Source organism: Ranitomeya imitator, chromosome 5, assembly GCF_032444005.1.
Source record: "Ranitomeya imitator isolate aRanImi1 chromosome 5, aRanImi1.pri, whole genome shotgun sequence".
In the NCBI taxonomy this organism is placed as follows: Eukaryota; Metazoa; Chordata; class Amphibia; order Anura; family Dendrobatidae; genus Ranitomeya; species Ranitomeya imitator.
In genome coordinates, this window is record NC_091286.1 from 207,940,818 (window position 1) to 207,964,863 (window position 24,046).

Sequence of the window (24,046 nt, forward strand, 5' to 3'; positions counted from 1 at the left end):
GCACCCAACTCCGCAGCAAAACCGCAGATCCTGCGGTTTTGCTGCAGATTTGACTGAATCAATGGAAATCAATGGGTGCAGAAACACTGCAGCTCCGTAAAAAGAATTGACATGGTCCTTTTTTGAATCTGCTGCGTTTTCAGTGCAGAATTTTCTGCACCATTAGCAAAGCATTTTTTTCATTCCCCCCATTGACTTACATTGTACTGTAAAGCACTTGCGGATCTGCAGCATTTCTGTGCGGAAAAAAACACTGTGGATCTACAGGAAATCCGCAACGTGTGCACATAGCCTTACACCTCCAAGCTGATTAGATAAATTTCAGTCTTCTGAATTGAGCTTCTGTGTCCTGTCAGGGGGCAGATGGGGCATAGCAGCCTCATCCTTCTCTGCAGGGGGTCACCAGGACACATCTCATCAAGACTTATAGCTGAGAAATAGGCTCACCTTCCAGAGATGTCATGGAAGCAAACACAAATTAATTAATATATATATATATATACACAGTATATATAGTAAAAGAAAGGGAATAGCACAACACTTCTACTTATATTCGGGTGCAAGGCCCCAGGCAACCAGTCCAACGATTGCACCAAGTTTATGAAAGCTCAAAAAAAAGAGGCAGCACTCCATTTCTTCAGTGAGAATGTGGAAGGTTTAATCAACCCACTTGTCTGGGCGACGTTTCAGCTCCATCTGAGCCTTTCTCAAGCAGTGGGTATTTCTACTTAGTGTCTATTTATATGTATCTCAACAATCAACAATTTGTCCCAATTATAATTTACCGTATATACTCGAGTATAAGCCGACCCGAGTATAAGCCGACCCCCTAATTTTGCCACAAGAAAAATGGGAAAACTTATTGACTCGAGTATAAGCCTAGGGTGGAAAATGGAGCAGCTACCGGTTAATGTCAAAAATAAAAATAGATACCAATAAAAGTAAAATTAATTGAGACATCAGTAGGTTAAGTGTTTTTGAATATCCATATTGAATCAGAAGCCCCATATAATGCTCCATTCAGTTCATTATTGCCCCATAGATGCTCCATATAAAGCTGTGCCCCATATACAATGCTCTGCACCGTTCATTATTGTCCCATAGCTGTGCCATATAGTGCTCTGCACCGTTCATTATTGCCCCATAGCTGTGCCATATAATGCTCTGCACCGTTCATTATTGCCCCATAGCTGTGCCATATAGTGCTCTGCACCGTTCATTATTGCCCCATAGCTGTGCCATATAGTGCTCTGCACCGTTCATTATTGCCCCATAGCTGTGCCATATAGTGCTCTGCACCGTTCATTATTGCCCCATAGCTGTGCCATATAGTGCTCTGCACCGTTCATTATTGCCCCATAGCTGTGCCATATAGTGCTCTGCACCATTCATTATTGCCCCATAGCTGTGCCATATAGTGCTCTGCACCGTTCATTATTGCCCCATAACTGTGCTATATAGTGCTCTGCACCGTTCATTATTGCCGCATAGCTGTGCCATATAGTGCTCTGCACCGTTCATTATTGCCCCATAGCTGTGTCATATAGTGCTCTGCACCGTTCATTTTTGTCCCATAGCTGTGCCATTTAGTGCTCTGCACCGTTCATTATTGCCCCATAGCTGTGCCATATAGTGCTCTGCACCGTTCATTATTGCCCCATTGATGTACCATAGAAAGCTGTGCCATTGCTGCTGCTGCTGCAATAAAAAAAAAAAGTCATACTCACCGTTCTTGCTTGCAGCTCCCAGCGTCCGGTCCCGGCGTCTCTCTGCACTGACTGATCAGGCAGAGGGTGGCGCACACACTATATGCGTCATCACGCCCTCTGACCTGCACAGTCAGAGCGGAGAGACGCTGGGAAGAAGGAGCGACGCCCGGCGTGTGGAACGGGGATAGGTGAATATGCGATACTTACCTGCTCCCGGCGTCCCGTTCCTTCTCCCGGACAGCTGGTCTTCGGTGCCGCAGCCTCTTCCTCTATCAGCGGTCACCGTTACCGCTGATTAGAGAAATGAATATGCGGCTCCACCCCTATGAAAGTGGAGTCCATATTCATTTTTCTAATGAGCGGTCCCACGTGACCGCTGAAGAGGGGTAGAGCTGCAGCACCCGAAGACCGTGGGACGGCAGGGGGAGCGCCAGGATCGCCGGGACTAGGTAAGTATGCCTCAGCGCCCTCTCCCCCTCACCTGCCGACCCTGCCACCCACTGTGACTCGAGTATAAGCCAAGAGGGGCACTTTCAGCCCAAAAATTTGGGCTGAAAATCTCGGCTTATACTCGAGTATATACGGTACATTATATAAAGTGCATTTACAAAATAGTGCATTATACAGTACTTAGTTATAACACATGGTGCTCATGTATAAAGTGCTTTGTGCCTATATACGTTAAAATATAACATCACATTGCCCCTCAGATCTTCTGAACTTATTACTTACTAGCTGAAGAGCCCGGCGTTGCCTGGGCATAGTAAATATCTGTGGTTAGTTATAGCACCTCACGTCTCTTATTTTCCCATCATGCCTCCCATTTTCTCCCTTACACCTCTCATTTTCCCCCTCACTCCTCTTATTTTCCCCCTCACTCCTCTCATTCCCCTCTAACACTTGTCATTTCGACCTCACATTTGTCATTTTCCGATCACTCCACTATTTTCTCTCACACCTTTTCATTTTCACCTCACACCCCTCATTTTCACCTCAGTATATACATGTTTGTCATCTCCCTTATATATAGTATACACCTGTATGTCTTCTCTTGTTTATAGTATATACATGCTGTATGTCATCTCCTCCTGTATATTGTATATACCCATGTGTCATCTCCTCCTGTATATAGTATATACCTGCATGTCATCTCTTCTGTATATACTATATACCTGTATGTCATCTCCTCTTATATATAGTATATACCTGTATGTCATCTCCTGTATATAGTATATACCTGTATGTCATCTAATCTGTATATAGTATATACCTGCTGTATGTCATCTCCTCCTCTGTATACCTATGTGTCATCTCCTCTTTTATATAGTATATACCAATACGTCATCTCCTTCTGTATATAGTATATACGTGCCATCTCCTCCTGTATATAGTATATACCTGTGTATCATCTGCCCTGTATATAGTATATACCTGTGTATCATCTGCTCCTGTATATAGTATATACCTGTGTGTCATCTCCTCCTGTATATAGTATATACCTGTGTCATCTCCACTGTATATAGTATATACCTGTGTGTTATCGCCCCTTTATATAGTATTTACCTGTATGTCATCTCCCCTGTATATAGTATATACCTGTATGTCATCTCCTCCTGTATATAGTATATACCTGTGTGTCATGTCCTCCTGTATATAGTATATACCTGTATGTCATCTCCTCCTGTATATAGTATATACCTGTGTGTCATCTCCCCTGTATATAGTATATATGTGTGTGTCATCTCCTCCTGTATATAGTATATACCTGTGTGTCATCTCCTCCTGTTTATAGTATATATATGTGTGTCATCTCCTCCTGTATATAGTATATACCTGTATGTCATCTCCTCCTGTATATAGTATATTCCTGTGTGTCATCTCCCCTGTATATAGTATATATGTGTGTGTCATCTCCTCCTGCATATAGTATATACCTGTGTGTCATCTCCTCCTGTCTATAGTATATACGTGTGTCATCTCCTCCTGTATATAGTATATACCTGTAAGTCATCTCCTCCTGTATATAGTATATACCTGTGTGTCATCTGCTCCTGTATCTATAATATAACGCTGTTAGCGTCACTCTGTCCGAAGCCCTTATAGACTGCGCAAACGCAAGCGCCGGCGCAGTCTGGTCCCCACAGAGTGACGCTCCCAGGAGATCGCAGAATGCGTAAACACTGAACGCACACTGCGATCTCCAACAGAGAAGCAGGGACCACCAGGAGGGTAAGTATCGGCTATATTCACCTGTCCCCATTCCAGCGCTGCGTGCGGCTCCGTCTCCGTGTCCCGATCCTCGGCCTCTGACATTCAGTTCAGAGGGCGCGATGACGCGCTTAATGCGCGCCGGCACCGCCCTCTGACTGACCAGTCACAGCCAGAGGACCCGGAAGATGGCGGTGCGCAGCGGTGGAACGGGGCCAGGTGAAGATAGCAAGTGCTGGGGGGCCTGAGCTGGTGGCGATACCGGCACCTGACCCCCACAGTGCACCGGTGTCCCCGCCTGCTCAGGCCCCCCAGCACTCGGCGCCCAGCGACGGTAGGTGAGTATGGTATTTTTTTTTTATATATATTGCAGCAGCATAGGGGGCATATATTATGGAGCATCTTATGGGGTCATAAACCATAATGGAGCAGTGTACGGGGGCATATACAATGGAGCATCTTATGGGGCCATAAACCATAATGGAGCAGTGTATGGGGGCATATACTATGGAGCATCTTATGGGGGCCATAAACCTTTATGGAGCAGTGTACGGGGGGCATATACCATGGAGCATCTTATGGGGCCATAAACCATAATGGAGCAGTGTACGGGGGCATATACCATGGAGCATCTTATGGGGGCAATAAACCTTTATGGAACAGCGTACGGGGCATACACTATGTAGCATCTTATGGGGGCCATAAACCTTTATTGAGCAGCGTATGGGGCATATGGTTGGGAGCAGCAAATTAAAGAATGGTGGCGCAGGATGGGAGCAGCACATGACAGAACAGGGGCGCAGGATGAGATCAGCACATGACAGGATGGGGGCGCAGGATGGGAGCAGCACATGACAGGATGGGGGTGCAGGATGGGAGCAGCACATGACAGAACGGGGGCGCAGGATGGGAGCAGCACATGACAGAATGGGGGCGCAGGATGGCAGCAGCACATGACAGAATGGGGGCGCAGGATGGCAGCAGCACATGACAGAACGGGGGCGCAGGATGGAAGCAGCACATGACAGAACGGGGGCGCAGGATGGGAGCAGCACATAACAGGATGGGGGAGCAGGATGAGAGCAGCAAATGACAGAATGGAGGCGCAGGATGGGTGCAGCACATGTCAGAATGGAGGCGCAGGATGGGTGCAGCACATGTCAGAATGGGGGCGCAGGATGAGAGCAGCACATGTCAGAATGGGGGCGCAGGATGGGAGCAGCACATGACAGGATGGGGACGCAGGATGGGTGCAGCACATGACAGGATGGGGACGCAGCATGGAGCAGCACATGACAGGATGGGGACGCAGCATGGAGCAGCACATATCAGGATGGAGACCAGGATATCAGGATGGAGACCATATACCAATATAAATGCTCGCCACCTGGGCGTAGAACGGGTTCAATAGCTAGCATAGTATATGCCTGTGTGTCATCTGCTCCTGTATATAGTATATACCTGTGTGTCATCTCCTCCTGTATATAGTATATACCTGTGTGTCAACTTCTCCTGTATATAGTGTATACCTGTGTGTCATCTCTCCTGTATATAGTATATACCTGTGTGTCATCTCTTCCTGTATATAGTATATATTTGTGTGTCCTCCTGTATTAGACCGCGTTCACACGTTATTTGGTCGGTATTTTTACCTCCAAATTTGTAAGCTAAATTGGCAGCCCGATAAATCCCCAGCCAACAGGAAGCCCTCCCCCCTGGCAGTATATATTAGCTCACACATACACATGATAGACAGATCATGTGACTGACAGCTGCCGTATTTCCTATATGGTACAGTTGTTGCTCTTGTAGTTTGTCTGCTTATTAATCAGATTTTTATTTTTGAAGGATAATACCAGACTTGTGTGTGTTTTAGGGCGAATTTCATTTGTCAAGTTGTGTGTGTTGAGTTGCATGTGGCGACATGCATGTAGCAACTTTTGTGAGATGAGTTTTGTGCCGCGACATGCGTGTAGCCACTTTTTGTGTGTCAAGTTGCATGTGACAGGTTAGTGTAGCAAGTTGTGTGCAGCAAGTTTTGCGTATGGCGAGTTTTGCGCATGGTGAGTTTTATGTGTGGTGCGTTTTGAGTATGTGCAAGTTTTGTGTGAGGCAACTTTTGCATGTGTTGCAACTTTTGTGCATGTGGCAATTTTTCCGCGTGTGCAAGTTTTGCGTGTGGCGAGTTTTCCATGAGGTGAGTTTTGCATGTGTGGCGAGTTTTGCCTGAGCCTAGTTTTGCATGTGGCGAGTTTTGCGCGTGGCGAGTTTTGAGCGGCGACTTTTGTGTTTCGACTTTTATGTGTGTGCTGAGGGTGGTATATGTGTTCAAGCACGTGGTAGTGTGTGGCACATTTTGTGTGTGTTCATATCCCGGTGTGTGGTGATTATCACTTGTCGGGGCCCCACCTTAGCAACTGTACGGTATATACTCTTTGGCGCCATCGTTCTCACTCTTTAAGTCCCCCTTGTTCACATCTGGCAGCTGTCAATTTGCCTCCAACACTTTTCCTTTCACTTTTTCCCCATTATGTAGATGGGGGCAAAATTGTTTCGTGAATTGGAAAGCGCGGGGTTAAAATTTCACCTCACAACATAGCCTATGACACTCTCAGGGTCCAGATGTGCGAGTGTGCAAAATTCTGTGGCTGTAGCTGTGACGCCTCCAACACTTTTCCTTTCACTTTTTCACCATTATGTAGATGGGGCAAAATTGTTTGGTGAATTGGAACGCACGGGGTTAAAATTTCACCTCACAACATAGCCTATGACGCTCTCGGGGTCCAGACGTGTGACTCTGCAAAGTTTTGTGGCTGTAGCTGCGACGGTCCAGATGCCAATCCCGGACATACACACATACATACTCACACACATTCAGCTTTATATATTAGATTGCGATCATAACATTCACAATGTCCTTTTATCAATCATATTTCCACTTACCCCCAGGAGACATGTGGAATCATGGAGGACACCATGTACGATAAACGGCGTTCATTGCCGATCACTGCGCATGTCACAAGCGCATCATTGCTGTGGATTATCCTCTTAGCCAATGAAAAGCTTTGTGTGGCATTTTCATGCTTGCGCATGCGCAGTAGCACAAATAGACGCCATATTTGTTGTGGCATCATTATCTGCGCCTCTGCGATCCCTAACAAGGAATTCCTCATGCATACTCGCATTGCTATTAAGGCTATGCATAGAAACATACTTATTTATTTAGAAATATATTAGTTTATTAAAAACGGAATGGATTTATATCACTAATTGTATACTTATTCAATATATTTATCTATGATCTTACAATATTACTGATTGGACCAATATGGACTATTTAAGATGCTTTGGCATATCCTGACACCACGAACGGCACCCTATTCAGGTTGTCTCCGTGGGCCACATAAGGTCGCAATGCCCCAAAGTGGTCCCTCCGGATCAAAATGTTGCAACTGCGACACCTATAAGATAGCCGCACCATTGTCTGGGTACAATAATAACCTGAGTCTTTTAAAGGATATTCACAAATTATTCTTTTTATTATTTTTATTTTTATTTACGGTATATTCAATGAATAATCCATCCATTTATAAACATAACTGAATAGCGAACTAGCAAATAGAGCATAATTAATAAATGAAAAATTATATGAAAACTATACAAAAATTGAAATAATATTAGAAGAAAATATATAAAAAAAAAATAAATCCTTCAACCTCCACGATACCACATCTCTCCAGGGGAAGCTTCTTCACAAAAATGACCATCTGAAAGGCAAATAAAATTTTTAAGAAAATAAAATTACGGGTGTATAATGACCAGATAATCTGTCATCAACTAAACCTCAATTGTACAAGCAGAGCAAGGTCCGTACATACCCTTCTATAACACCGTATGGATTTTAAAATCTGCATTTAGTCCCTTTGGTTTAAGTGTTTTGAGCTCATAAATCCACTTAAGCTCCTTCCTTTTTAGAATTTGTTGCCTATCACCTCCTCTCCTCAAATTTCGGACCACATCTATTATTCTGCACTTGAGTTCCTTTTCAGTGTGATTGCATTCCACGAATTGTTTGGGGATTGGAAGATCCATTCTTTTCTTTCTAATCGTGTATCGATGTTGGTTCACCCTAACCTTAAATGCACATGTCGTCTCCCCAATATACCAAAGATTACATGGACAAATTAAGAGATATATTACATGATCCATATCACGTGTCAAATATTCCCTTATATCATAGATTTTACCGGTTTCTGGGTGCTCAAATGTGGAGCCCTTTATCATGTGGATACAGTTCACACAATTTAGGCAGGGAAAGCATCCCCTTTTCTTTTTGCCCGTTAATGTTAATTGGGGATTCTTTTTCAATGGCCCAATATCAGATTTAACTAGATAGTCCTCTATGTTCCTACTTCTTTTATAGGAGTATAGTGGTGGCATTACAAACTCATTTATTTCAGGGAGACATTTGCCCAGCATTCCCCAATGTTTTTAAATGATATTTCTCACCTCCCCACTCTCTTCTACATACGTAGTAACAAAGGGAACCCAATTAATCTGTTTTTTATTATTTGTTTCCTTAATAATCAATGTTCTCCAATCCCTTTTTTTACATCCTCTTTGACAGATTGCAGAAGTTTCTTAGGGTACCCCCTACCTATAAATTTCTTTATTAGTAATTCTAACGCCTCATCCACATCTTCCTCCCTTTTGATTATTCGCCGCACTCTCAGCAACTGACTCAGTGGTATTGATTCAACCATCTTACGTGGATGTTGGCTGTCATATGTCAATAGGTTGTTTCTATCTGTTTTTTTAACAAATAGTGTTGTAACCAGTTAATTTTCCCTTTGTTGAACTAACACATCTAGAAACTGTATCTCTACCGTTGAAGATACCAATGTGAATTTTATTGTCTGGTCTATGGTATTGAGATATTGATGGAAATCATCCAACATTTTTTTTTATCCCATCCACAAGAGGAAGACGTCATCTATGTACCTCCACCACACCTTTACCTGTCAGAAGTGGTGGGATACATAGACAAAGCCCTCCTCCAGGACCTCCATAACTAAATTCGCATACGGAGGGGCCATATTGACCCCCATTACTGTACCGCGTTTTTGTGTGTAAAATGTTTCACCAAATAGAAAATAATTTCTTTTCAAAATTAGTTCTAGTGGCCGTAAGAGAAATGCATTGCCCTCCACTGTATACCCAGCTGAATCCATTTTTTTCTTAATCGCACTTAGACCTCTCTCATGGTCAATAGAAGTGTAAAGAGAGACTACGTCAAAAGACGCCATTATCACCTATCCGTCCAATTCTACCGCCTCCAATTTCCTTAAAAAGTCTGTTGTATCTTTTATATGAGATTTACCTTGTTTCACAATGGGGTTGAAAATTGTATCCAAAAATATGCCCATTTTATTAAATATTGAACCCACTCCCGAAAATATAGGGTGCCCCGGTGGATGATCCAGTGTCTTATGTATTTTGGGAATTATATACAACACTGGAGTTGCAGGTGCTTCAGCCCATAAATACTCATGATTGTAGATCTATGATATTTGAATTCAATGCCTCTTTCAGGCAAATCTCAATCTCTCTACCAATACTGAACTTTGAATACACAACAAATGACATCCTAAATGTTCGGGGAAAAGGATAGCCGAGTACAAGGTCCAACAGTGGGACTTAATAATACTCCCCACCATTCACATGGACATTAGAAGGACAAGCTGCCACATTACACTAAGACTAAACCAAAAAGCACCAAAAACAGCTTTTATGTCCAAAATATCAAATAGTACTTTATTAAAGATTACAGGATAAAAACAGGTAAAGGGGGAACATGGGAAAACATGCAACAATACAACACACAATGTGCCCACTAAGAGCCATGAACGGCATATCTCAGCAATATAAGTGAACAGTACATAGATAAAATGAACATATCACGGCATAGCCAGATATGTAGCCATGGTCGGCTAATCGGATGACATAAAGGTATAGGGCATATCGCAATAAAGCATATAGACTATCATGATAACATACCACGGTATATAAGCCCGTCACCACGCCGTCCACCGCTGACCCCGACGCTCGTTTCGGTTATAAAAACCTTCCTCAGGGGGCGTGCCGAAAGTCCACGTGTACCGTCTTATATAGTCAGAGTATAACCGCACCAACCGGAAGTGAAAGAACAACGCCGCCGCAATAGTAATTGGCCCAGAGCCTACAACGCTGTAACGCCGGAAATGGAGGGGCGTCACCAGCGCGTCGTTATGACAACGACCATACCAGCTCGTCATGACGCAGCCACGTCCATTGAATACCTGAGCGACGCTCTCACCACGGAAGTGAAGGAGCGTTACCATGACAGCCACCGCAGCGTCCAGGAACACCACCACCCGGTCAGCTGACGCCGGAACACATGGGGCCCCACGTGACTGAGCTACAGACCAGCACCAGGGGGCGGAGCTCCGGCACCACAGTGCGTACATAACAAAGGCGCAAGGATGGGCCAAATTACAAGGGCGATGTAAGTAAATACAAGACGAACAAAAGATAAAAATTAATATACATTAATACCGAATGTAGGGCAGCATACCACGATGCTAAATAACCCATTACAGATCACATTACAGATACAATAAGAAACGAACGGACGGAGGCCAGAATCAGAACTCAATATATGTAAATATAACAGCATAGCAGGGAGAATCCATATATACTCTGGGCAATAACAAATAATACATCGAACAACAATGTTACACATATATGGGAATCCTAATCAGAGATAACAGTATAAAAAGGGTCACCCCATATTGCACATATAAGCAAATATAATGTCCAGACGTAGAGATGGTCCCTTAAATAGATGACAATAATTGATCCAAGCAAAATCCGCCGTCGTGTCCAATGTCATCATCATCTCAGAGGTATAGCTCCAAACATAAGCCCACAAACGGTATAGCAATACTAGAAAGGAAACACACATATTAAAACCAAGATAAAAATAACAAGACAACGTAGCGCAGCATTATAAGCATGGTAGGTGCGCAGAGGCAGGGCGACTACAAAAATGGGGCAAAGGAAAGATTCTCGTTGAGTCCATGGGGGTGGACCGTCTTTAAAGTCCATATCCAATGTGACTCCATCATACCCAGCCGTTTAGATAACTGACCCCCCCGAATATTAATCCGGAGGGTATCAATACCACGAACCCGCAGCAATGAGCCATCACAATCATGAAATGATTTAAAATGTCGTGGTAGTGTCTTGAGGGTGGGGGTGTCCACCTGCGCAGCTGCCGCCTGAATGCCCAGGACGTGCTCCCTAACACGGACCTTCAGCTGGCGGGTTGTCAGACCAACGTAAATTAAGCCACAAGGGCAGGTAGCGTAATAAATTACGTATCTTGTAGTACAGGTTATACGTTGTCTGATGTCAAAAGTTCTCTTGCCGCTGGAGTCCGTGAAGGAAGCACTCCTATCGATGTTAGGGCAGGCAATGCATCTGCCGCAGGGGACACAACCACCCCTAGCCGAACCACCATCCAGGAATGTAGATACACGTGGTCCCACATAGTGGCTCCTAGTCAAATGGTCTCGAAGATTTTTAGAGCGGCGAAAAGTGATTAAAGGTCTATCAGGGAGGAATCTGCTAATTATAGGGTCTACCTTGAGAATAGGCCATGCTTTCTCAAGAGCAGACCTCACCCTACTAGATTGCGAACTAAAGGTAGTAATAAACTTCACTTGATCGCCCCGACGTCCAGTATCTGATCTGATCCCATATAACAGTTGATGGCGTGAGGTATGTTTGGCCCTGTGATACGCTCTTTTGATTGTTCTACCACTATACCCACGGGTCAAAAAGCGTTCCCTTAAATCCAAAGCTCTTTTCTCAAAATCTACCTCTGTAGAACAAATACGACGTAATCTCAGGAACTGTCCAGTAGGGACAGACCTGATCATGTGGGACGGATGTCCCGAAGACGCATGGAGAAGCGTATTGGTGGCTGTTACCTTCCTAAAAATGTCCATCTGAGCCATATCTGCGGTGTCTCTGGAGATTGTAACATCCAAAAAATCTATCGTATCCCTACTCCATACGAATGTAAGATGGATGTTACGGTCATTGCTGTTAAGCTGTTTAAGCGACATTTTTTCAACAATGATTTACATCTACTTTTCCCCACAGAGGAGGAACAAGATGCATTGAGGATCTTGGAGGAGTTGGCGATCGAGCATCAACATGAAGGAGGTAAGGTTCCTCCTTCTATACGTCCTCACTCTAGGAAGTTTCCCCCTTTATCATCATGCGCCAATATAGATCTATTTGTCCGGGTGGTGACGGAGGAACTCAATAAAATTCCTGGTTTTATCCCTCATGACAATCTATCGCGGTAGGAGAGATCCAGACTTCGGGTTCTGCGGGAACTGCCTGACGTGGTAGTTAAACCAGCAGACAAAGGTGGCAATGTCGTTCTGTGGCCTGCAGTTATGTATGAGAGGGAGGCTTTCCGACAATTAAATAATGCTACATGTTATAAAAAACTGACATATAACCCCCTCTCTGCATACTGCGCCCAGCTGGATACTATCATTAAGCGGGCGCTTCGGAACGACATTGTCACAAAGGAACTGGCCTCAGCATTGGTGGTGTCTGAACCCACCATTGCTACTCTATATCTCCTCCCGAAGATACACAAGAGTTCCACGTCGCCGCCTGGTAGGCCGATTGTATCTGGCAGGGGAAACTTCCTTGAGAATATCAATAGATGGATCGATTTCCACCTCCAACCATTGGTCTCCAGCCTTCCCTCCTTTTTAAAAGACACTGGGGAGTTATTGAGCAGGGTCGACGGTTTGTGTTTCGGTAGTGATACTCTACTGGTTTCAGCAGATGTTGAGTCCCTCTCCAGGAATATCAGACATGGCGATGGCATTGCAGCCGTCAAGTATTATCTTGAGACTTCTACATTATCTCGTGGTTTGAGGGACCTTCTGCTGGAACTACTGGACTTCACTCTTACTCACAATTTTTTTGTGTTTAAGGGGTCCTTCTACCTACAGCTCCAGGAGACAGCTATGGGGGCTGCATTTGCGCCTTCGTATGCTTGTCTCTTCCTGGGGCTGTGGGAGAGGGACCTCTTCCTGTCTGACGAACAGGGGTTGGTGGATCGTGTCCCTCTTTGGACGCGATACATCGACGATATCTTCTTCATCTGGCAGGGCACACCCGTCGACCTTGCGCAATTTATCTCTATGCTTAACAGCAATGACCGTAACATCCATCTTACATTCATATGGAGTAGGGATATGATAGATTTTTTGGATGTTACGATCTCCAGAGACACCGCAGATATGGCTCAGATGGACATTTTTAGGAAGGTAACAGCCACCAATACGCTTCTCCATGCGTCTTCGGGACATTCGTCCCACATGATCAGGTCTGTCCCTACTGGACAGTTCCTGAGATTACGTCGTATTTGTTCTACAGAGGTAGATTTTGAGCAAAGAGCTTTGGATTTAACCCCTTCGCGACATGCGCCGTACTAGTACTGCGCTGCCGACACTGCATTAGTGCCAGCAGCAGTACTAGTACGGCGCACCGATCACCGCGGTCTCGCGCTGAGCGCCGCGGTGATCGGGTGCGGGGGTCAGCTGTATATGACAGCTGACACCCCGCAGCAATGCCCACGATCGGCGCTATCGCCGATCGCGGGCATTTAACCCCTCTGATGCCGCTGTCACTACTGACAGCGGCATAGAGGGGGATCGCGCAGGGACGGGGGCTCCCTGCGCTCTCCCACCGGAGCAACGCAATGAGATCGCGTTGCTCCGGTGACCCGGAAGGAGTCCCCGGATCCAAGATGGCCGCCGGACTCCTTCCGGGTCATGAAGTGACCTGGCTAGCCGGCGCCTGCTGAGAGCAGGCGCTGGAAAGCCAGCTAAACTGCATGTCAGATCGTTGATCTGACAGTGTGCTATGCAGTGTCAGATCAACGATCTGATCTAATACAGAGATGTCCCACCCTGGGACAATGTTAGAAAGTTAAAAAAAAAAAAAATAGAATGTGTAAAAAAAAATAAAAAAAAATCCCCAAAAAAAAACATTTCCCAATAAATCCATTTATTTATGTAAAAAAAAAAAAAAAACAATAAATGTACACATATTTGGTATCGCCGCGTCCGTAACGACCCGCTCTATAAAACTGTCCCACTAGTTAACCCCTTCAGTGAACACCGCAAAAAAAAAAAAAAAAAAAACAAGGCGAAAAACAACGCTTTATTATCATACAGGCGAACAAAAAGTGGAATAACACGCGATCAAAACGACGGATATAAATAACCATGGTACCGCTGAAAACGTCATCTTGTCCCGCAAAAAAAAAGCCGCAATACAGCATCATCAGCAGAAAAATAAAAAAGTTATAGCTCTCAGAATAATGCGATGCAAAAACAATTATTTTTTTGTATAAAATAGTTTTTATTGTGTAAAAGCGCCAAAACATAAAAAAAATTACATAAATGAGGTATCGCTGTAATCGTACTGACCCGAAGAATAAAACTGCTTTATCCATTTTACCACACGTGGAACGGTATAAACGCCCCCCCTAAAAGAAATTCAGGAATTGCTGGTTTTTGTTCATTCCGCCTCCCAAAAATCGGAATAAAAAGCGATCAAAAAATGTCATCTGCCCGAAAATGTTACCAATAAAAACGTCAACTCGTCCCGCAAAAAACAAGACCTCATATGACTCTGTGGGCCAAAATATGGATAAATTATAGCTCTCAAAATGTGGTGATGCAAAAACTATTTTTTGCAATAAAAAGCGTCTTTTAGTGTGTGACAGCTGCCAATCATAAAAATCCGCCAAAAAAAGCTATAAAAGTAAATCAAACCCCCCTTCATCACCCCCTTAGTTAGGGAAAAATAATAAAATGTAAAAAAATGTATTTATTTCCATTTTCCCATTAGTGCTAGGGTTAGGGCTAGGGTTAGGGCTAGGGTTAGGGCTAGGGTTAGGGTTGGGGTTAGGGTTTCAGTTATAATTGGGGGTTTCCACTGTTTAGGCACATCAGGGGCTCTCCAAACGCGACATGGCGTCCGATCTCAATTCCAGCCAATTCTGCTTTGAAAAAGTAAAACAGGGCTCCTTCCCTTCCGAGTTCTCCTGTGTGCCCAAACAGTGGTTCCCCCCAACATATGGGGTATCAGCGTTCTCAGGACAAGTTGGACAAAAACTTTTGGGGTCCAATTTGTCCTGTTACCCTTGGGAAAATAAAAACATAGGGGATAAAATATCATTTTCGTGGAAAAAAAAATATTTTTTATTTTCACGGCTCTGCGTTATAAACTGTAGTGAAACACTTGTTGGTTCAAAGCTCTCACAACACATCTAGATAAGTTCCTTGGGGGGTCTAGTTTCCAATATGGGGTCACTTGTGGGGGGTTTCTACTGTTTAGGTACATCAGGGGCTCTGCAAATGCAACATGAGGCCTGCAGACCAATCCATCTAAGTCTGCATTTCAAATGGCGCTCCTTCCCTTCCGAGCTCTGCCGTGCACCCAAACAGTGGTTCCCCCCCAACATATGGGGTATCAGCGTTCTCAGGACAAGTTGGACAACAATTTTTGGGGTCCAATTTGTCCTGTTACCCTTGGGAAAACAAAAACATAGGGGATAAAATATCATTTTCGTGGAAAAAAAATATTTTTTATTTTCACGGCTCTGCGTTATAAACTGTAGTGAAACACTTGTTGGTTCAAAGCTCTCACAACACATCTAGATAAGTTCCTTGGGGGGTCTAGTTTCCAATATGGGGTCACTTGTGGTGGGTTTCTACTGTTTAGGTACATCAGGGGCTCTGCAAATGCAACATGACACCTGCAGTCCATTCCATCTAAGTCTGCATTTCAAACGGTGCTCCTTCCCTTCCGAGCTCTGCCATGCACTCAAACGGTGGTTCCCCCCCACATGTGGGGTATCAGCGTACTCAGGACAAATTGGACAATAACATTTGTGGTCCAATTTCTCCTGTTACCCTTGGGAAAAAAAAATTGCGGGCTAAAACATCATTTTGTGGAAAGAAATAATGATTTTTTAATTTTCACAATGCTACATTCTAAACTTTAGTGAAACAATTGTAGGTTAAAAGTGCTCACCACACATCTAGATAAGTTCCTTAGGGGGTCTTCTTTCCAAAATGGGGTCACTTGTGGGGGGTTTCCCCTGTTAAGGCACGTCAGGGGCTCTCCAAATGCGACATGGCGTCCGATCTCAATTCCAGCCAATTTTGCATTGAAAAGTCAAATGGCACTCCTTCCCTTCCGAGCTCTGCCATGCGCTCAAACAGTGGTTTATCCCCATATATGAAGTATCGACGTACTCAGGACAAATTGCACAACAACTTTTGGGGTCCAATTTATCCTTTTACCCTTGGGAAAATAAAACATTTGGGGCAAAAAGATCATTTTTTGTGAAAATTAATAAAACATTTTTTTTTACGGCTCTACATTATAAACTTCTGTGAAGCACTTGGAGGTTCAAAGTGCTCACCACATATCTAGATTAGTTCCTTAGGGGGTCTACTTTCCAAAATGGTGTCACTTGTGGGGGTTTCCACTGTTTAGGCACATCAGGGGCTCTCCAATCGTGACATGGGCTCCGATCTCAATTCCAGCAAATCTTGCATTGAAAAGTCAAATGGTGCTCCTTCCCTTCCGAGCTCTGCCATGTGCCCAAACAGTGGTTTACCCCCACATATGGGGTATCGGCGTACTCAGGACAAATTGTACAACGAATTTTGTGGTCCAATTTCTCCTGTTACCTTTGGTAAAATGAAACAAATTGGACCTGAAGTAAAAATTTTGTGAAAAAAAAGTTAAATGTTCAATTTTTTTAAACATTCAAAAAATTCCTGTGAAGCACCTGAAGGGTTAATAAACTTTTTGAATGTGGTTTTGAGTACCTTGAGGGGTGCAGTTTTTAGAATGGTGTCACTTTTGGGCATTTTCTGTCATATAGACCCCTCAAAGTCACTTCAAGTGTGAGGTGGTCCGTAAAAAAATGGTTTTGCAAATTTTGTTGCAAAAATGAGAAATCGCTGGTCAACTTTTAACCCTTATAACGTCCTAACAAAAAAAAGTTATGTTTCCAAAATTGTGCTGATGTAAAGCAGACATGTGGGAAATGTTGTTTATTAACTATATTATGTGATATAACTCTCTAATTTAAGGGCATAAATACTAAGAGTTTGAAAATTGCTAAATTTTCATAATTTCCGACAAATTTTTGTTTTTTTCACAAATAAATGCAAGTCATATCGAAGAAGTTTTACCACTATCATGAAGTACAATATGTCACGAGAAAACAGTGTCAGAATCACCAGGATCCGTTGAAGCATTTCAGAGTTATGACCTCATAAAGTGACAGTGGTCAGAATTGTAAAAATTGGCCCTGTCACTTAGGTGAAAACAGGCTTTGGGGTGAAGGGGTTAAGGGAACGCTTTTTGGCCCGTGGGTATAGTGGTAGAACAATCAAAAGAGCGTATCACAGGGCCAAACATACCTCACGCCATCAACTGTTATATGGGATCAGATCAGATACTGGACGTCGGGGCGATCAAGTGAAGTTTATTACTACCTTTAGTTCGCAATCTAGTAGGGTGAGGTCTGCTCTTGAGAAAGCATGGCCTATTCTCAAGGTAGACCCTATAATTAGCAGATTCCTCCCTGATAGACCTTTAATCACTTTTCGCCGCTCTAAAAATCTTCGAGACCATTTGACTAGGAGCCACTATGTGGGACCACGTGTATCTACATTCCTGGATGGTGGTTCGGCTAGGGGTGGTTGTGTCCCCTGCGGCAGATGCATTGCCTGCCCTAACATCGATAGGAGTGCTTCCTTCACGGACTCCAGCGGCAAGAGAACTTTTGACATCAGACAACGTATAACCTGTACTACAAGATATGTAATTTATTACGCTACCTGCCCTTGTGGCTTAATTTACGTTGGTCTGACAACCCGCCAGCTGAAGGTCCGTGTTAGGGAGCACGTCCTGGGCATTCAGGCGGCAGCTGCGCAGGTGGACACCCCCACCCTCAAGACACTACCACGACATTTTAAATCATTTCATGATTGTGATGGCTCATTGCTGCGGGTTCGTGGTATTGATACCCTCCGGATTAATATTCGGGGGGGTCAGTTATCTAAACGGCTGGGTATGATGGAGTCACGTTGGATATGGACTTTAAAGACGGTCCACCCCCATGGACTCAACGAGAATCTTTCCTTTGCCCCTTTTTTGTAGTCGCCCTGCCTCTGCGCACCTACCATGCTTATAATGCTGCGCTACGTTGTCTTGTTATTTTTATCTTGGTTTTAATATGTGTGTTTCCTTTCTAGTATTGCTATACCGTTTGTGGGCTTATGTTTGGAGCTATACCTCTGAGATGATGATGACATTGGACACGACGGCGGATTTTGCTTGGATCAATTATTGTCATCTATTTAAGGGACCATCTCTACATCTGGACATTATATTTGCTTATATGTGCAATATGGGGTGACCCTTTTTATACTGTTATCTCTGATTAGGATTCCCATATATGTGTAACATTGTTGTTCGATGTATTATTTGTTATTGCCCAGAGTATATATGGATTCTCCCTGCTGTGCTGTTATATTTATATATATTGAGTTCTGATTCTGGCCTCCGTCCGTTCGTTTCTTATTGTATCTGTAATGTGATCTGTAATGGGTTATTTAGCATCGTGGTATGCTGCCCTACATTCGGTATTAATGTATATTAATTTTTATCTTTTGTTCGTCTTGTATTTACTTACATCGCCCTTGTAATTTGGCCCATCCTTGCGCCTTTGTTATGTACGCACTGTGGTGCCGGAGCTCCGCCCCCTGGTGCTGGTCTGTAGCTCGGTCACGTGGGGCCCCATGTGTTCCGGCATCAGCTGACCGGGTGGTGGCGTTCCTGGACGCCGTGGTGGCTGTCATGGTAACGCTCCTTCACTTCCGTGGTGAGAGCGTCGCTCAGGTATTCAATGGACGTGGCTGCGTCATGACGAGCTGGTATGGTCGTTGTCATAACGACGCGCTGGTGACGCCCCTCCATTTCCGGCGTTACAGCGTTGTAGGCTCTGGGCCAATTACTATTGCGGCGGCGTTGTTCTTTCACTTCCGGTTGGTGCGGTTATACTCTGAGTATATAAGAAGGTACACGTGGACTTTCGGCACGCCCCCTGAGGAAGGTTTTTATAACCGAAATGCGCATCGGGGTCAGCGGTGGACGGCGTGGTGACGGGCTTATATACCATGGTATGTTATCATGATAGTCTATATGCTTTTTTGCGATATGCCCTATACCTTTATGTCATCCGATTAGCCGACCATGGCTACATATCTGGCTATGCCGTGATATATTCATTTTATCTATGTACTGTTCACTTATATTGCTGAGATATGCCGTTCATGGCTCTTAGTGGGCACGTTGTGTGTTGTATTGTTGCATGTTTTACCATGTTCCCTCTTTACCTGTTTTTATCCTGTAATCTTTAATAAAGTACTATTTGATATTTTGGACATAAAAGCTGTTTTTGGTGCTTTTTGGTTTAGCAATACTGAACTTTGGATCTCCATCCATTTTATAATATACATTTATAGCAGCCAGCTGTTTCCATACTTCAGACATATACATTGACCTGTCCATGACGACGACAGCACCCCCTTTGTCAGCGGGTTTTATAATGATGTCGCCGTCATGGACAAGTTCCTGCAAAGCCAAAAATTCCTCCTTCAAAATATTAGGGTGTTTATAAGCCCCCACACTATTGCTTCTCAATGTTTCAACCTCCATTGTGACCACTTTTTCAAATGCATCTATAACAGCTGAGCCTACAGGTGGAACAAAGCTACTTTTCTTTCTCAACTCCATTGCACCCAGATCAAATTCACTGGTCCTAATTCCTCTGACTATATCCTTATTATGAAACCACTCTTTGAGTCTAATTGTTCTAAAAAAAACGTGCCAAGTCCCATTGTAAATTGAACCAGTCCATGTGTGAACATGGGCTGAACGACAGACCTTTGCTAAGTACAGATATCTGCATGTCAGTCAATACCTTACGGGAAAAATTCACTATGAGTTCTGTTCCCGCTTCCTAAGATTCAATTGTCTCTGTGCTTGTGGTTGTGGTTTGTTCCTTTCTGCTTTCTTTTTGCCTCCGGTGGTGGTGCTTGCCTTCTCGTCATTGACTTCCCCATCGATTTTTCTCCTCTCCAATTGACCTCTTTTCTTCCAGGGCATTTTAGTATTGTCAAACTGCCAAGCATACATGTGATCAGTCTCGTAGTCTCCAGCATCCCTACTCCATTTTTTTTTCTTTTAGCTTCCTCCAAATCTCCCCGAAACTTGCACGTCTTTATCAACTTTATCTTTGAACAGAGTCCAATCTTCCATTTTAGGATCTCCTGTATTTTTATTTCACATTCTCCTATGCTTTGTTGCAATTTCTTGATTTCAAATTGCAAAAACTCAATGTTCAATAGTATCACATCCATGGCATATTTATTAGAAATCATGGTAAATCTCATGCAAAATGTGGGATTATCCAAAAAGAGATTTGGTCTAATATTTGATCTTAGTCCTCTGGGGATTTTATGTTCCTTATAATACTGCCCCAATGTTGTTAAATGCAATTGCAAAGTAATTAAACGTCTAGCATCATTTTCATATCTTTTTTTCATTTCAATAATTGGCGGTGTTTTGAGGAAAGCAGCATCACCCATGAAACCATTAAGTATGCGTTCCTCATCCCCAATTGTATAATTGAAGACCCCAGGTTCCTTTAAATTTTCACTCATGTTACCAAAAAATGGCTTAAAGATGTTGAGTACACAAAAAATTAAAAAGATTTTTGGTGTGCAATTATTTCCAGACGTAAACATAGTAAAAGAAAGGGAACAGCACAACACTTCTACATATCTTCGGGTGCAAGGCCTCAGCCAACCAGTCCAACGATTGCACCAAGTTTATGAAAGCTCAAAAAAAGAGGCAGCACTCCATTTCTTCAGTGAGAATGTGGAAGGTTTAATCAACCCACTTGTCTGGGCGACGTTTCGGCTCCATCTGAGCCTTTCTTAAGCAGTGGGTATTTCTACTTAGTGTCTATTTATATGTATCTCAAAGGCTCAGATGGAGCTGAAACGTCGCCCAGACAAGTGGGTTGATTAAACCTTCCACATTCTCACTGAAGAAATGGAGTGCTGCCTCTTTTTTTGAGCTTATATATATATATATACATATATACATATACACACACATACACTCTAAGGCTGGGGTCACACTTGCGAAGAAACTCGCACGAGTCTCGCACCTCAATGCCGGGCACTGATGCTGGCACTCGGGATCGGAGTGCTGCTGCTTGCATTTCTGTGTAGCTGAACGCTTCAGTCCCGAGTGCCAGTGTCAGTGGCGAGTATTGAGATGCGAGATTCGTGCGAGTTTTACCCAAGTGTGATCCCGGTCTAGTATATGTATGTATACAGTATATATATATATATATATATATATATATACATATATATATACATATATACATATATATATATATATCTCACAAGTACAGTATATGTAGAAATATGCAAAACTTCCACAGTATTACAGAAAAAAAAGTAACTGAGGTCGGACTCCAGCCTGAGAGGCTAATGTGAGAAGATCTGCAGAGGGAATAAAGGCTCTTAGTGCTTGCTCACACAAGCGTATAACACGGCCGAGTGCTATGTGATGTTTATCGGATATCACTCTGCACAATGTTATACTAGGGGCAGCGCAGATCTGTGTTTTTTTCTACAGACCAAATTTGTGCACTCAGCTGTCATCTGAGTGCAGTCAGACATCCACACCTCAGACAATAGAGTAAGTTCCCTGTCTTCTCAATGTGCTCCAATTATCTCATGCAAGAGAATCAGATGAAACTCAGATGAGAGTTTGAGCCAAATGTCAGTAGGATAATTGAGCAGATTCTCTCACATGGGAGAATCATCACTCGTGTGACCCTGACCTTACACTTTTTTTCAGCTGGACAATTCTTTTATATACCTTAATTAGTCCTAATATTACTGAAGACTTAGACTTTATAATATAAGTATCCTTCTTCCCAAACCCACTGACCTAAGCAAGGCCGCCATCAGGGCATTACTGCCCTTACTGGATGGGGCCTGATGAGCAGAGGGGGCCCACAGCGGGGCACCCTTTGCTCTGTTCAGCGGGCCCCAGCTGCTGGATTCTGCCTGCTCAGTAACTGCCTGTGCATCCTCAGACGCACAGGCAGTTAAAATTTGTTTCCATGCAGAAGATTGCTCCTAGACGGCAACAGTTAACAGTCACCAGCCAATTACTGGTCGGCAGCAGACATAAATGGGCAGATTGTCGGCGTATGACATCACTGTCATACGCCAGAATGAAGGCCCATGCCTCAGATGCATCATATGGAGGACACCATTGGATCTTGGCCAGGTAAGGAAAAACATTTTTATTTTTTTTGTAAAGCCGCGGTATTGGGCATATAATAATAATAATTTTATTTCTATAGCACCAACATATTCCCCAGCACTTTACCTTTTACAGGGCACTTGTACAGACAAAATACATTACAGCATAACAATCACATAGATCAACAGATACCAAGAGGAATGAGGGCCCTGTTCACAACCTTACAATCTATTATTCACTATGTGGCGGCATTGTAACCCTATGGGGGTCCATTATACTACTAAGGGGCTGCATTATACTGCTATGGGGATGCATTACACTACTATGGGGCTGCATTATAATACTACATATGACTATGGGATGCATTATACTATTATGGATGACTATGGGGGCCATATGGAGACACATGAGGCAAAATGGGTGGATGTGGGGACCAGAATGGGAGGACACATGGGATACAGAACGAGGGATTTTACTACTGTAGGGGGTAATTAAAGGATATTATTTTTTAGGATACTGTCTTCAGTGTGGGTGAGGAGAGCTCCTGTTAATGTGCAGGGCACTTTTTCTTCATCTGGCGTAGCATAGAGGTTGGCTAAAAGTTGAGGAATGTGCACTAGATAACTGTTATTTTCTGCAGAGATGAGACCTGGCTGGAAGAAGTGATGGCGGTCTGAACTGGATGAAGAAGAAAAGCAAAGATGAATGACTTCAAGTAGAGACATTACCGGTGAGTCAGTGTGTTACCTGTACACTTACACTATATACTGTATACTATATACAGAGCTCCTGTATATAATGCCACAGGTGATCACTGTATTGCCTGTACACTGACACTATATACAGAGCTCCTGTGTATAATTTCACTGGTGATCACTTTATTACCTGTACACTATATACAGCATTTGGGTGTATAATGTCACTGGTGAGCCCTGTATTACCTGTACACTGACACTATATACAGAGCACATGTATATAATGTCACTGGTGATCTCTGAATTACCTGCATAATGACACTATATACGGAGCTCATGTGTATAATGTCACTGGTGACCCCTGTACTACCTGTATACTGACACTATATACAGAGCTCCTGTGTATAATGTCACTGGAGATCCCCATATTACCTGTACACTGATACTATACACTATATGCTGTATACAGAGCTCCTGTCTATAATATCACCGGTAATCACTGTATTACTGTTACACAGACATTGTATACTAAGTACAGATCTCCTGTGTATAATTGAATTAGTATTTTTTTTTATTAATGATCAGTATTGTAGTATTCGGTTGCTGTAGTGGTAATATGTGGTCTGGTCATGGTGTGGCGGTATTTGTTAATTGCAAGTGGTATTACTCGGTCACTATGTGGTGGGAAAATGGGGTCTGGTCATGGTGTGTGGTATTTGTTCCTTCTATGTAGTATTCTTGGTCACCATGTGGTGGTAATATGTGATTTGGTCATGGTGCATTGCTATTTGTCCCTTGTATGTGGCATTATTGGTCATTTGAAAAATTGAAAAATAAATAAAAATATACCTAAAATTGTATTGGATATTTAAAAAAAAAGTTTAACAAGTTACAGTGGAGCAGAGCCAG